Genomic DNA, 15,257 nt, shown 5'->3' with positions numbered 1-15,257 from the left:
CTACAGCGCATTGTCTAAATTGTTGTTTAATAATATAATCATAGAATACTGTGTTCCAACACTGAACACTCTGCTTTAGACCATATAATGACTTGTTAAGTCGCCAGACGCTATTTTTATTTTTCATTATAAATCCCTCTGGAGGGGTAATATAAATTTCACAGTCTATCGGGGCATTCAAATAAGCATTTTTTACGTCCATTTGATGGATGTTTAGGTCATATTGTGATGCGACTTGCAGAAAAATTCTGATTGTCGTTAGGTTTGTGGTCGGTGAAAACGTAGAAAAGTATTCTTTACCGTAAATCTGAGAGCACCCCTTAGCAACAAATCTTGCTTTGTACTGTTCTACGCCTGATGCTGTACTCTTCTTTGTAAAGACCCATCTGGTAGAAATAACATGTTTATCTCTTGGGAGAAGCACTACCGTATAGGTATCATTTTCGGTTAAGGCATCTATTTCTTTTTTCATGGCAATTTTCCATTCATCACAATGTTCTGAATTAATTGCTTCGTTGAAGCGTTTTGGCGCATTTTCCATTGAATAGCAATAGTCGATTTGATAATCCTTTATATTGTCGACCACAAAAAATCGAGTCGTCTTCTATTTCTTTTGGGATATCTTTCGACTTTATCATCATCATCATCATCATGGACACTCTCGTCTCCGTCATTTTTATTGTTTTCGTTTGTTCTAATCATTTGAGGTAATATAATTTCATCCTCTTCATATGACGGGTTTTCGTCTGTAAAATTAAACGTGTCTGTGAATTTTACACACCGGATTCTTTTTATTTTATTTTTTTTTTCGGGAAAAAATATTAAATTGGCTGGACTGTTTTTATCGTATCCAAGAAATATACCTCTGTCGGCTTTAATATTCAATTTACTCTTTTTCTCTATATATGCGAAGCAAGTTGAACCAAATATATGCATTCTGCTTGAATTTGGTTTTTTACCGCAGAAAGATTCATATGGAGTTTTAGATAGTGTTTTGTTAAAGCAACTGTTGCGTATATAGGCTGCCGCCATACGTGCATACATCCAGAGGTTTTTAGGGAGTTTTGATTCAATGAGTAGGCATCTTGCCATTTCAAAAAGTGTCCGCCACGCACGTTCAGCAGTCCCGTTTTTGTGTGGCGATCTAGGAGCTGATGTCTCATGCCTGATATGATGGTTAATTAGTAAAAGTTCAAAGTCTTTATTGGTGAATTCCGTACCGTTGTCAGAGCGAATACACTTGATTTCACTGTAGGGGGCCATGTCGGCTAGATATTTCTTAGTTGCTAGAAGGGTATCAGATTTGTTATTTAAAAAGTAAACCATTATTAAACCTGAATGGCCACCTACGAAATTCAACACATATCTATAATGTTCTCTGGCCATCGGTTCTACGAGACCGTTCAAGTTGTTTTGATAGTTTGTCATTTTCCCTTGCGTACAGACGTCGCAGTTGAAGGTTTTTGATGTTTGTATTTTCATTCCATAAACTACAGTCGGCAACTTTCTTTTTGATATCAGGAATATTGTAGTGTCCAAGAATTTTATGCCATGTCTGTAGATCATGGCAGGCGGTTTTTGATGGGACTACTCTATTTAAATAATATAGTCTTCCATTTTCTTTAATGTCGAATACAGTTCCATTCGGGAATACCAGTTTTGATTTATTGGGCTTAAAGTTTATATTTGCACCTTGTTTTGTTGCAGCTTGTACAGAAAATATATTTTGTTTAAATTTTGGGATTAGAAGAGGGTTTTCTAGAATACAGAAACACAGTTCACCTTTATTGTTCTTTAGCGAGATTTTCGCATTGCCTCTTTTCAAAACGATATCATTGACTCGACTCCCGTCAGCTAGTTCTACAAAATGATTTTGTGGCTTACAGTTGGGTTCAAAATTGATAAAATCAGATTTTTTTTCTTTTTTTTTACACAGTGATCACCACTTATCAAGGTCCGGAAGCCACTCAGGGATAAGGGTTATTGCAAGTACATTACGTTAGTGTGGAGATTTGATGAAGTGTTTACTAAAGGGGGCGGTTCATTAGGAATTTTTAACGTTGGACTTGAAGACATCCAAGTTGTAGTCCGGTGGGAAGCAGGCAGACGGAGCAGAGTTCCACAGGCGTGCAGTTCTAAGAAAGAAGCTTTGTTCATGGAATCTACGTTTTGATTTAGGCACAGATAAAGAGTGTGGGAAAATTTTCACTATGGATTCAGCTAGACGGGTGTTTTCGTGAAAGATTGGCGAGGGGGGACCAGAGATTGGAGTTCAGATGAGCACCTGCCATGGAAATAACGATTCCTTTGTAATCACATGTGCCGTGGCCCACAATCAATAAGAAAATTATTATTGTTTGTTGAAGCATCAAATGTACACGAAAATAAAAATGTATGTTCGCTAACAGAGGTCTCTACATTTTTAATGTAGACGCCATTTTTAGTCCTGTATCTACATTGGAAACTCTTATGATTAGGTCGTCCACAATTATAGCAAATAATTTTTGTACTTTTTTTAGGAAAAAACCTGCTTTTGGCAAAGTTGCGTTTTTTATTCCTGGCATGGGTATAATTCGATTTCGGTGTTTTTATGTGTGTATTTTTAAATTTCATGATATTTGTGGATTCGTTTTTTTCTGTGATCATTTTTTCAGTTTCTTCGTAACTTCTGAGTGCTACCTTGAATTGGCTAAAAGTCATGGGTTTTTCTTTCTGGGTTATCACGGTGGTAAATGGCTTGAAATCACTCGGTAATCCTTTAAGGACCATGGAAATTAACAGACTGTCACTTATAAATTCACCAAACATTTTTAAAGAATTTGCAGTTGTCTCGGCTCTTATAATATAATCAGTAATATTTTCGGCTTCACTTTGTTTTAGAGAGGTCAGTTCAGTGTATAAAGAAATAATTTTGGGTTTTCCTTTCGATAAATAATGCTCTCTCAATATGTTTAATGCTTTGCAGTCGTCGTCTAGGGCTTCTCTCGTTACCAGTGATAGACTTCGGTCATCTAAACACTGCATTAATTCCGCAAAGACAATGAAGTCGGGGTCGTTTCTGTTTTCAGGTTGTGTTTGTAGTACTTTGTGTAGCTTTTGGATTCGTAGATATCCCAGAAATTTAACGTGCCACAATTCGAATTTTGATTCGAGTCCATCGAAATAAAAGCGCATGCTGGGCGCATAACCTCTATAAGTGTAAGCCATTTTGAGTTTCAGAACAGTTTCAGGTGGTTCGCTGTTACACACAAGTCCTGGGAGGTGACTTGTTTGTAGTAGACAGTTCCACAGAACAAAATATTCTTACCGTGTCGAAACCCGGGAAAAGAACATGTGAAATTGCTCCAGAAAAGGTTTAATATTTATGAAGCAATTCTGGTTTCTGATTGGTTGGTAGTAGAACGTGAATTAATTTGATTCGTCAGTTCTTAGCAGCATCGTTTATAAATAGAATCGTCCGACTGTGTGGGATCATACCTCATTAATCCCAAAATATTGCAACTGCTTATTAACCCAAATTATTCCAGTTTTGCTCGAACCACATCTGCAGACATTATATCCTCATTAACGTAGATGTCGTCAATGTAAGCTGAAGCAGCTTTTGCTGTGGTCTCATCCTGCATCAAAACAGTTTTAATAATGTCATTATTTAGGGTGCTACATTCAGGCCAAAACCTAAACGTGTCAAACAATATCGTTTTCCCTTCATTATCACTGTCTGAAATGGCCATAATGACTCATGGACACGTATCTGCAGGTAGGCTCTCTTCAAATCCAGCAGTGCTACATTACTCCCTTTCTGAAGCCACTCTCTTAGTTTAGCAGCGCACACATCTGCGTTTCCAGTGAAAGCATCAACGATGATTCAATTCTCCGAATCAATTCAATTCTCGATAATCCATTACGGGCCGAATCTTGTCTTTAGTAGGTTGTTCAACAGTCATGAGCGGAATTAATCCTTTGGGTGGTCCCAGACGGTCCTGTGGGTACGGTATTAACCATCCGTTATCAATCCACATCTGAAGTTCTTCTTCATATGCGGCCCTATTCTTTGTGGAAACTGCATACTCTGCAATGGTGTTGCACAGCCGATCTGGTGCCTGGCTCATTTTCCATTTCCACTTTGCAGTCCACGCCTTTTCGTTGTCGTCAAACGTAGTACAGAAGTCCTTTTCTTCAATAGACATGGCTGCACAGATTTCTTTTCCTTCTCCCAGCATTACACCTCCAGTCGCTGTGAATATGACGCCTCCTAGTGCTTGTATTGCATCAATTCCAATCAACATGTCATTACCAAGGGGTTTTTCTTGAATCACCAGAACATCAACTTTGGTTGTGTCACCCTTCTCAATACAGATCGTGACTGTCCCTTCACCACAACATGCTCGGGATAAACCATTGATCGTCATAATACCGACTGGTTGCTCCCGCCACATCTGACAGTAATGTGCACTAACTATAGATCGGGAACACCACGTGTCTATGAGTGCTGAACATTGCACATCGTCAATTTTAATGCCAATGACCGGTAATCCTGTGTTTATTGGTTGGCAAGCGGCAAGGGTGGCGATAGTACCTTGCCCCCAACGTTGTTTCCCGAACAGTTGCAAGATATGTGCCCATACTTATTGCAGCGATAGCGTTGTACTGTTCTCTGTGCTCGTGGATATACACACCTCCTATCACTCCGGCAATCCTTAGCAAAATGATTGGCCTCCCCACATTTTCAAACACACTGAGCCTACACGCTTATTACTACCTGGGAGAGAATCTACATTGCTTCCATGCGGTTCGACTGTTGCATGTTGAATACTAGTTGCTGCTGCAATTGGCTCCTGTTCTTTACACATATTTCGAGCTCGGGCTAATAACTCGTCTGTTGTCCATTCATCAATTCGTGACGATGCCCGCAACAGTTTGCTGACCTCATCAGGTAAGCCTACTAAAAAGGCACTTTTTAATATCTTATCGTTAACCCGACCAAATGGTACCGACAACTTTCGTAGGTCGGCTAGGTACACATCAACTGTTTCCTTGGGGTGAAGTCGCTGGCTCGTGAACTGTTGCCATGCAACAAACGGATATGTACCAAACGCTGTATACAGGCTGTGTTTGATTGTATCCCAGTCTGGTTAATCCCCCAGTTGCTGGTAGACTGCATAGGCCCCTCCGGTTAACCTCAAAGGAATGACTGTGGCTGGTTCTTTAATTTTGAACAGTGTACGGAGCTTCTCAGCCTTTTCCACCCATTCGACGACAGACGGTCCAGTGATAGATCCATCAAACTCAGGTATCAAGCGAAAGTCGAATCTCTCAATTTTCTGCCTTTCGAGTCACCGCATACCGAGAGCCGAAATCGCTTATAATTCAATAACTTAGGTGTTATTTCTTCCGCCTGTCACACCAATCATTTCATGGGTAAGGTTGACACTGTTGTCCAAACTTCCAACTTTTAAACTTCTGTATACGTAACGCACCTTCTCTCAACTCCAAACGAACTTCTGCTAATTCAACTTATTTCTTCGAAATCCAAATTCAAAATGAACGTCCCTCTAAAAAATCAACCCTCTTTTATCTCCAAGTAGGAGCATCTCATTTGCATATCGGGTGGTCACATTGCAGACATATAAAGAGATAAGGCAGCCATTTTTGTTTCTTTCTTCTTCATTCATTTCATTCCACGACTGACCGGTTGAATTATGTACACTTGCTAGTTAGGTAAGTCGCACGTTTCCCTAACAAAATTAAACATATAAACCGATTGTTGTTGCACTCTGCATATTACAATTGCCATGAAAAAAAGTAAACATATCAACCGCTTGGCGTCGCTAAAAAACAACAAAATCAAACATATTACCCGATGGATGTAACTCTATACATCTGACAATCGGGCTGAAAAAAAAAGTTAAAAATATTAACCGATTAGCATCGCTCTATACAAAAAGCAATAAATTTATATTAATTTATTTATATTTATTTATTTATTTCAAGACGTTTCGGCCAACTATTCCTCTGTCCTTCGTCAGAGGAATAGTTGGCCGACACGTCGTGAAACAACAACTAATAAAAGACGAGAATAATTGTCCGCAATAAATAAAAGTTAATATAAATAATACTCATCTCAATAATGAATTCCAATTAAAATAATATAGCAATAAATTTGGTTTCTTTTTTGTGTGGGTAAATTTTTACATCAGCTCAACCTCCACAATTTTTAACATGACGATTTTATAAGTTTCTGACTATGCTGATTGCGACAATCTCATGGAAATTTGGCAAAGACAAGTACTTTCAAATGGTTGGAGATGTTTATTCCGAAAACCATCCTTAACATGAGGCGGTTGGGTTGTCTTTCCCGAAAGCCGTTCTTAACATGGGGAGAGTAGAAACGTTTATTTAAAAAGCCATTCTAAATAAGCGGAGGTTGGGGTGTCTATTCTGAAAGACGTTCTTAATGTGAGAAGATGGGAGTTGGCCACCAATAATAATCGTACTTTAATTTTTACGAGGGAGGGGGTCCTGGAATAACCGGATAACGTCGATTAACAAGTCCTGCTAGTACACACACACACACACACACATACACACACATATATATATATATATTTATATATATATATATATATATATATATACTAGCAGGTCGCTCGGCATTGCCTGGTCATAAAAGATGCTTAAAACTGATATTGCGATTCATGCACACATTTATAATTATATTTTATTGGACATGATATATAGTACTGGTTTAAAAAGTTTTAAAAACAATAACTCGTGCGCCACCACCGAGAAATGAAACCAAAATATTTAGATTAGGATTTACGTTTTCCTTTGACGTTAATGCCTGAGCTACAAAGACATGTTTGCTGCAAGACTACAAATTATAACATTAACCAAGAGAAAGAAAATTAAAACTGTAAGTTGAACTTTACAATCCAAATTTATTGTTCGAATTAATACCCCAGAAAACAATTTACAAAGTCCTTATTTCACGGAGTTTAAAAGAATGTTATTCTTATTATTCTTCTCATCAGAGGACATAAAGAAATCAGCAAATTGTATTTGTAGCAATGCTGGAATTTGATTGTTAAGGCATTAAGTGAAATCGCAATTTATTTTACTCATAACTTGCCAAATAAAAAAGTGAAAAAATGCTGGACATGTCAACAAATATATATAAAAACAGACCGCGCATAATATATAAACGCATAATATTTCAGCTCGCATGAAAATACTCTTAAGTTGATCCGAAATGCAAAATAGTTCTTTAGAGAGAATGTATTCCAAAATAAGTCCAGCGTGGCGATGCATATAATCCGATTGGAAATGTTTCAAAACAGCTGAAATAATGAAAATTGTTTTTTTCCGGGCAGTGCCGTAGCCCAAAGAGAAGTCTGTCCCCAATCAAATGGGACCTAATAGTAAAAAGAGAGAAATCCATTTTAAATTTTATTTATATATATATATATATATGTATATATGTGTGTGTGTGTGTGTGTGTGTGTGTGTGTGTGTGTGTGTGTGTGTGTGTGTGTGTCCATAGATATACATAGAAACATGTAAGCCTGAAGAATTCTAGAGTGGATGAAACGCGGAAGTAGCTTAATCACCGTATATATTTTATAAATTACTATATATATATATATATATATATATATATATATATATATATATATATATATATGAATAAAATAAAGCAAGATATAAACGATGCTTGATTTTTTATTCACACATATATATATATAAATATATCTATATATAAATATATAGAGATATATATTTATATGTATATACATATACAAATATATATGTGTGTCTATGTGTGTATATATTTAAATGTGTGCATGTATGTAAGTGTGTGTGTGTCTGCGCATATGCGTATCTAAACTATATATCTATATCTATATATCTAAATCTATCTATCTATCTATCTATCTATATATATATATATATATATATATATATATATATATATATATATATATATATATTATAGTTGCTTTATCAGACATCATTTGTTTCAGGCGATTTGAATTCTTGAGTGAAACTGATTCCCTCAGATGTTATCACGTTTTTGAATGTAATTAATTAACTGTGTTCAAAGCGTGATAACATCTAACGGAATCAGTTTCACTTGAGAGTTGAGAATTGCGTGTAACACGAAACTGCGATCGTTAAATAAAATACTCACACATCACACACAAACACATACATATATATATTAAAGTTTTAAAAAGGATAAGTGGAGTCATAATTAGAATTTGAAGAATTGTCATATATATTTTATGCTTTACTATATATATATATATATATATATATATATATATAGAGAGAGAGAGAGAGAGAGATAGAGAGAGATAGTAAGTTATACAATATATATGGCAATTAAGCTACACAGAATATTCCGCGTTTCACCCACGCTTGTATTCATCAGGCTTATGCGAGCAGTTGTGGCTGTCTCTCGTTTTCATATACGCACATTCTATTGAGATTTTTGTTAGCCAATCAGCTTTCTAGTTTCCACGGCATCATTCCTAATCAGCCAATGAGCAGGCACTTCAGGACAATGGCTCAGTTGACCTTCGGTTCAGCTCTTCATTTGTGTGTGCTATTTTAGTGGGGAGCGTACATATCTAGTGTTCTGACCTATTTTAAACCTAGGTAAAATGTGTGTGCTTTTTTATATTATTATATTACGTTAGTTTGTATATATATATATATATATATGTGTGTGTGTGTGTGTGTGTGTGTGTGTGTGTGTGTGTGTGTGTGTGTGTCTGTGTGTGTGATAATTTATGCATATGCATGTTTCTTTTATTTATTTATTTTCTATTGTTATTGTTGATTTTTAAATTATTGGTATCGCTATCCTAGAGTAAAGTTTATCCTGTGAACACAGTTGTTCGCTATTTCTCTCCTACAATTTAATGGATATCGAGGTTCTTTAAAGTATAGGACAACAAATTTTCACGACGGAATAATCTACATGGATCGTTAAGTTTTGAGACATTGTGTTGAATAAAAATGGCGGCGTTGTTCAGATGAGTAACCATGATGTCGGCCAAGAATCAAATGCAGTCCGTGTCAGAGTTAACGGCGAACTCATTGAATCCAAAATTGGACAATTTTTATAATAATTTTGAAACGTTTTCATTGGTTCTTTAGCAAAGCCGTTGGTTATCAAAATGATTGGCGAATCCATTCGTCTCATACCCCCACCAGTCCTCTGATTGGGAAGGTCTCCTAGCGGCTTCGGCTGCAGGGAGACAGGGTAATAGTACTCGTCAAGGATTCGTCACTTGACACTAAGCCCAACAGGTGAGGGGCCGGGAACCGGTCCAGCACCTGTTGGACTGAGGTACACCGCCTGGGTAATACCTAGGAGGTCCACCCTCCCAGGCCTTGCCATCGGGCTTTCCGGTGGGGCAAGTTTATTGCTTGCTGCCTGAGGCGCCCCTACCGGGGAATGCCGACGAGGTTACTCAGGCAATTTTTAAAATTGCAGGAGTGCCCCTTCTTTAGGGGAGCCTGCGGGGTTCCCACTTTCCGGCCTTGTGCCACATTTTGCTGATGTGGGCAGCAAATAAATATTTACCCCCACCAGTCCTCTGATGGGGAAGGTCTCCTAGCGGCTTCGGCTGCAGGGAGACAGGGTAATAGTACTCGTCAAGGATTCGTCACTTGACACTAAGCCCAACAGGTGAGGGGCCGGGAACCGGCCCAGCACCTGTTGGACTGAGGTACGCCGCCTGAGTGATACGTAGGAGGTCCACCCTCTGAGGCCTTGCCACTGGGCTTTCCGGTGGAGTAAGTTTTGTAGCTTACTGGCTGAGGCGCCCCTACCGGGGAATGCCGACGGGGTTACTCAGGCAATTTTTACAATTGTAGGAGTGCCCCTCCTTTAGAGGAGCCTGATGGATCCCCACTTTCCGGCCTTGTGCCACATTTTTCCGAGGTGGGCGGCAAATAAATAACTACCTCCATCAGGAGTCAAAAAACTTGGTATCTTCAAGTGTTTGCTTCTCTTACTATTTCCATTCGACTATCGGCGAACGTCCGCTTTTTTTGAGTTTCAAGTATTTGTTTGCTAGAGTTGTTTTCATTCGGTGTTTTTGTTTGGGGGGGGGTCATGATATCGTGTTTTGAAATCTAAGGAAGTCATACCTACGTAATATTTTTGTCATTCAGGTTTTCCCTCGCAAATATTGTGGCCTAGTAAACTATGCTTTTGATTAGAAATTTATTTTCAAGTGGGCAAAGTGTGCGGGATCTGCATTGCATTTATCTTGTTCGTTATTAGTATTTTTAGTTTTATTTCTAGTATGGTTGTTGTTGTCCGGAGTTTGTTTATTATTATTATTATTATTATTATTATTATTATTATTATTATTATTGGCTCACATGGAGTTTTCACATAAGTCAACAAACGATCTGACTGGAAATGAATTTGCATCATCGCAACAGCAGCTTACCATTGATTTCTCGCTGGCAGTGGCCATTGGTTTATACTGGAATTTGAGTGGCACTCAGCCTCCGTAAGGTCCCAGTTCTCTTTGCGCTTGTTCAGCCGAGGTCTGGCTAGCGCTCTCTCCCTCAGTTTTTCAGTCCTTCGTGACCCTTCTCGGCTCTTTGGCATAACCTTTTTATTGGGTGAAGCTGTATTGAAACAATGGTCGGGGGATGTATGCAAGTTATTATCTTTCCAACAAATCTTCATATGTTAAATTCCGATCGCTGAGATTTGGAACTTATACAATTGCCAATTAATGTGGTAGTTATATCTATCTGTCTATACTCCTATAAATTCGGTTTTCTTTTGTGTGCATTGATATTCATATTAAAAACCCCTCTTTTCTATTTATTTAAAAAGAAAATACAATTTTCTTATATATGGGTTGTGGAATTTCATTCACTAGCAAAAGATCTAGCTAATTGAAAGTGTCTGTCTGTCTGTGTATCTGTGTATCTGTGTGTCTGTGTGTGTACATTTCCCTACGCAATAACTCTGTCGATTTTAAGTCTACAGACTCGAAATTTTATATAGAGGATAGTGAGATTTGGGAAAATTGATGTGATTGGTTTTCGTCTAGAAAATTGGCTGTTAAGGGGTCTAAGTTCAACGATTAAATCTTTGAGAACTCTACCAAACTCCTCCACCAATTTGGAGTCTAAACACTTGACATTTTAGATATAGATTCCTTGAACATGGATCTAATTAAATAACTTGATTTGAGCCCAAAACAGTAAAATTTAAGGGGTCATAATAGGGGTCAAAGTTTAAAAAATTGACCGTATTTTTTTTTTGGGGGGGGGGGCTCAGCATAAACCCCAAACACCCGGGCAACGCCGGGCACCAATGCTAGTTAAAAATAGGAACCTAACCAGCATTTATTAATAGTGCATTCACATACCGTGATCTATTCTATTTATTTATATGCATACAGGTTTCAGCTAAAACATTAAGCAAGATTCTTGGGGCCAAAATATAAAAAGTTAAATTAATGTGTGTTCAATAAATATGTTCTGCTTCCAATGTTAGGTAGCTAGATTATATTATTATAGCAGCTTCTTACTAAATTAATTGAACATTTATCTCTAAGCTATTATTGTTAAAAATATTTTTAGTTTTTATAGCAGTGGAACTTTTTTATAGCAGTGGAACTTTTCTTAGAAAAAGAACGAATATATTTAAAATAATCTGTAAATTAATTCGGAATATAGCGACATCACTTTCTTCATATTTAACTGGAAAAAGTGTTTGGGATGGTAGTGAAATCTATATGTAAACTGATATGGCATTCAAATCAGTTCCAATAAAAGTTAGATTGTTTAGCATGATTGATAGTTGTCATTGCAAATGCCATTTGATTTTTTTTTTTTTTTTTTTTTTTATTACATTTTCACCCCAAACAAGGCACATTGCCACTTTGGTGTAGGGGGCTACTATCAGGGGAAACATCTACTGGGGTACTATGTAGGGATTAGGGCAGCGAGATGTTGGTTTACGTTGCACTTGAACTTATGCATGTCAGTACAGTTGGGGAAGCAGTGACCCGGAATGGAATTCCAAAGTCTAGCAGTTCTGGGGAAGAAACTACTGGAGTAGAAGGATCTTTTACATCTAGGGATCTCTACAGTGTGGGAGTGGGATTTTGCAGCTTGTCGGGTCTGTCGAGGGTGTTCACGTCGTGGGGGCACAAGTGCTTGGAGTTCTTCAGAGCATTCACCGTTAAAATACTTGTAGAACAGGCAGAGGGATGCAACGTTTCGACGATGGGACAGAGGCTGGAGTTTTGATGCCAGTTTAGGGCCTATCAGATTTGCGATCCTCTTTTGAACCCTGTCAAGGAGCGAGAGACTAGTAGCCGATGCACCGGCCCAAATATGACAGCAATACTCCATACATGGGCGAATAGTGGCCTTATAGAGGTACAGGATACTTTCGGGTGTTAAAAGTTTTCTAGCACGGTAGAGAGAGCCCACCTTCCTTGCAGCGGCCCTGGCAATGCCCTCGATGTAACTGTTCCAACTCATGTTTCCAGTGAACGTTAGGCCAAGGAGCTTGAGAGACGTACTCTCAGATAAAGAGTTGTTGGCCATTGCTATAGGTGGTAGATAAGGTTTCTTGTAATTATTGAATGAAACCAGTTTTGTCTTGGTGGCATTGAACGTGACCATCCATTTTTGTCCCCATTCCACTACTGATTGGAGGTCATCCTCTAGTGTTTCTGCCATTACTTTATATATATGTTCGTTTGTTTTCCTGTCGTGCCTGCTATAGAGTGTGGTGTCATCAGCATATATCCCCATCTCAGAGGTAATCTTGTCGGGGAGGTCATTTATGAATATCAGGAACAGCAGAGGTCCCAGGATAGATCCTTGGGGCACTCCCGCATTTATATCATATTTCTTCTTAAGTCACTAGGGAATTATCGATTTATTGTTAAAAATAATCGAATCTAATGGAACTGACAATACAAATCCTGGACCAGTAGTATAGCGTCAAAATATAGATAATGTAATTGTGGGTTCGATTTTCGCCAACATCAAATCGCAAAAAAAGACGTATGTGCATAGAGCGGTTTATATATATATATATATATATATATATATATATATATATATATATATATATATATATATATAACTGAACGTGTCTGTGTATCTGTCTGTCTGTGTGTTTGTGTGTGTACATTTCCCTACGCAATAACTCATTAAAAAAATTGACCGCTTTTTTTTTTTTTGCTCAGCATACACCTTCAAACACCCGGGCAACACCGGGCACCTATTCTAGTATATATATAAAAGTTAACTTTTTTTTGCTTAACATACACCTCCAAATACACAAGAACTAAAGACTGTTTTGCTGTCGATGGTCGGAAAGTGGTTATACTTTACAAAAAATAACCCTAATATTTAATATTCAAAGTGAGAATAATTATAATTAAAATTTTAGACACATACGCGCGCTCGAGCATAATATATCTTTTAGCGTAAACTCCCTGCATAGACACATTGCATCTTACATACGGATAAAATAGAACCACCACGCAACCTACCATATATCTTCCCCTTGAGTTCAAACACATACACTACCCATTGTTATTGTCCGTGGCTTAATGTCTACCACAATAAAAACATTGTTTTCCGAAACGATCGTACAAATTATTGATTTTGTTGTTGCTCCTTCTTTTTAATTTAATTTTAATTTGAATTTTAAATTATCAATCACATTACTAAATATTAAATTAGCTCTAGGATATTTACCTATCGAGCTTATTATATATCTAAATTACAACGAGCACTTTTTCTTTCCCTTTATTTTAATTAAATTAGTAATTTTACTATTACATTAAAATACACTCTGCTCTTTAGATTATTGTTCTAATCTCCTTTAAATTTATATATATATATATATATATATATATATATATATATTTATATATATATATAAGAAAATTTGAAAACCTGAAACTTTTGTGACATGATAAATCATCTTTACTTACTTTTTTTAATTTTTGATGTTATTAAATAACGAATTATCGCCAACAACCTGGCTTTATTAAGGCGAGGTCAGTCCGATTAAGTTTTTTTCTTCTTCATAATGATGTAATAAGAGGTCGGAGCCTCCCGAAGAGAAAATACGTCTAGTCTCGGTAGCTGCTTATATCCATGTGTTGTCGGTTGGTTTAAGCGCGAAATGTAAGCAATGTTAATCACGAATTTAAAAAAAAAAAAACATTTATTTAATGTAAAGTAAAGTTGGCATCTCCTTGATAAAGCCATGTTATTGGCGAAAATTCGGAATTAAATAACATCCAAAAAGGTAAATAAAAATGATTTTTCATTTCACATTCTCAGGTTTTCAAATTTTCTTATTTAAATTAATCAAAAAATGTTTTCTAAAATGTGGGACTTTACATTGCTTATATATATATATATATATATATATATATATATATATATATATATATATATATATATATATATAACAGGAAGAGTATAAGAAGGCTATTGCAATGTAGGGAACCAGGTGTTAAAAGTGTGTGACGTATGAGCAAAAATAGACAATCGAAAGAGAGTCTTGTAAAGTTTGTTTTTATATCTTCATATATCCATTTACTTTCGAGATCAATCACAAATAAAAATCAGTAAAATTGACTCACTGTTTGAGATAATCGGGGTGGAGGTGTTTTTAACGACATCTTTGGTCCCTTTCTCTTTGGAAAAGAAATTATATTCTCGAAATATAAAATATGCCCAGCTCTAGTTATATCTGTGTCGAGCAAATAATTTATGCTGTCCTCCAATATACGAGTCAATGACGAAGAAATCTAATAGCAAACAAATCTTTACATGTGTTATTTCAAGAGGGTGTTCAAGATGAAATTAGAGATGACATCCAAAATGACTTCCCGAAGATTCAAATCTCAATCTCTCTTCTTAGAAATGTTGTTTCGTTGTCATAACAAATGTTTTAAAGCTTAGGAAGTGCAGTTTAATTATTTATATTAACATCAATTAATGGCGGCTCAAGGTGACATACAACCACCAATTAACTCTAGCTGTCAAAGTAATATAATAAAATATTATAATGAGTCAATTAAGCAATCATATCTAAGTTGTACTAGTGGATAAATACGACAAAAGCATTTAAAATAAGTATACTATAAAAATTACATAAATTGAAACAACGGAGCAAACGTGATATAATTTACATTGAGATTTGTTACATAACATGATTCGTTTCTAGAGCAATT

At 36.6% G+C, this 15,257-nt stretch overlaps 1 long non-coding RNA gene across 1 annotated transcript in view; it reads right to left on the bottom strand.

Moving 5' to 3' along the window:
• LOC145296241 (uncharacterized) overlaps nucleotides 1-14,954 on the bottom strand; it is a 513,786-nt gene extending 498,832 nt beyond the window's left edge. The window contains exon 1 of the long non-coding RNA XR_013869976.1: nucleotides 14,664-14,954. This is a non-coding gene — a long non-coding RNA (uncharacterized LOC145296241). The remainder of the gene's footprint in view (nucleotides 1-14,663) is intronic.
• Between the last annotated feature and the right edge of the window lie 303 nt (nucleotides 14,955-15,257).

Source organism: Euprymna scolopes, chromosome 16, assembly GCF_053919585.1.
Source record: "Euprymna scolopes isolate OS-2025 chromosome 16, ASM5391958v1, whole genome shotgun sequence".
Lineage (NCBI taxonomy): Eukaryota > Metazoa > Mollusca > Cephalopoda > Sepiida > Sepiolidae > Euprymna > Euprymna scolopes.
The sequence above is the reverse complement of the archived record's forward strand: the minus strand, read 5'-3'. Positions and strand labels throughout refer to the sequence as shown.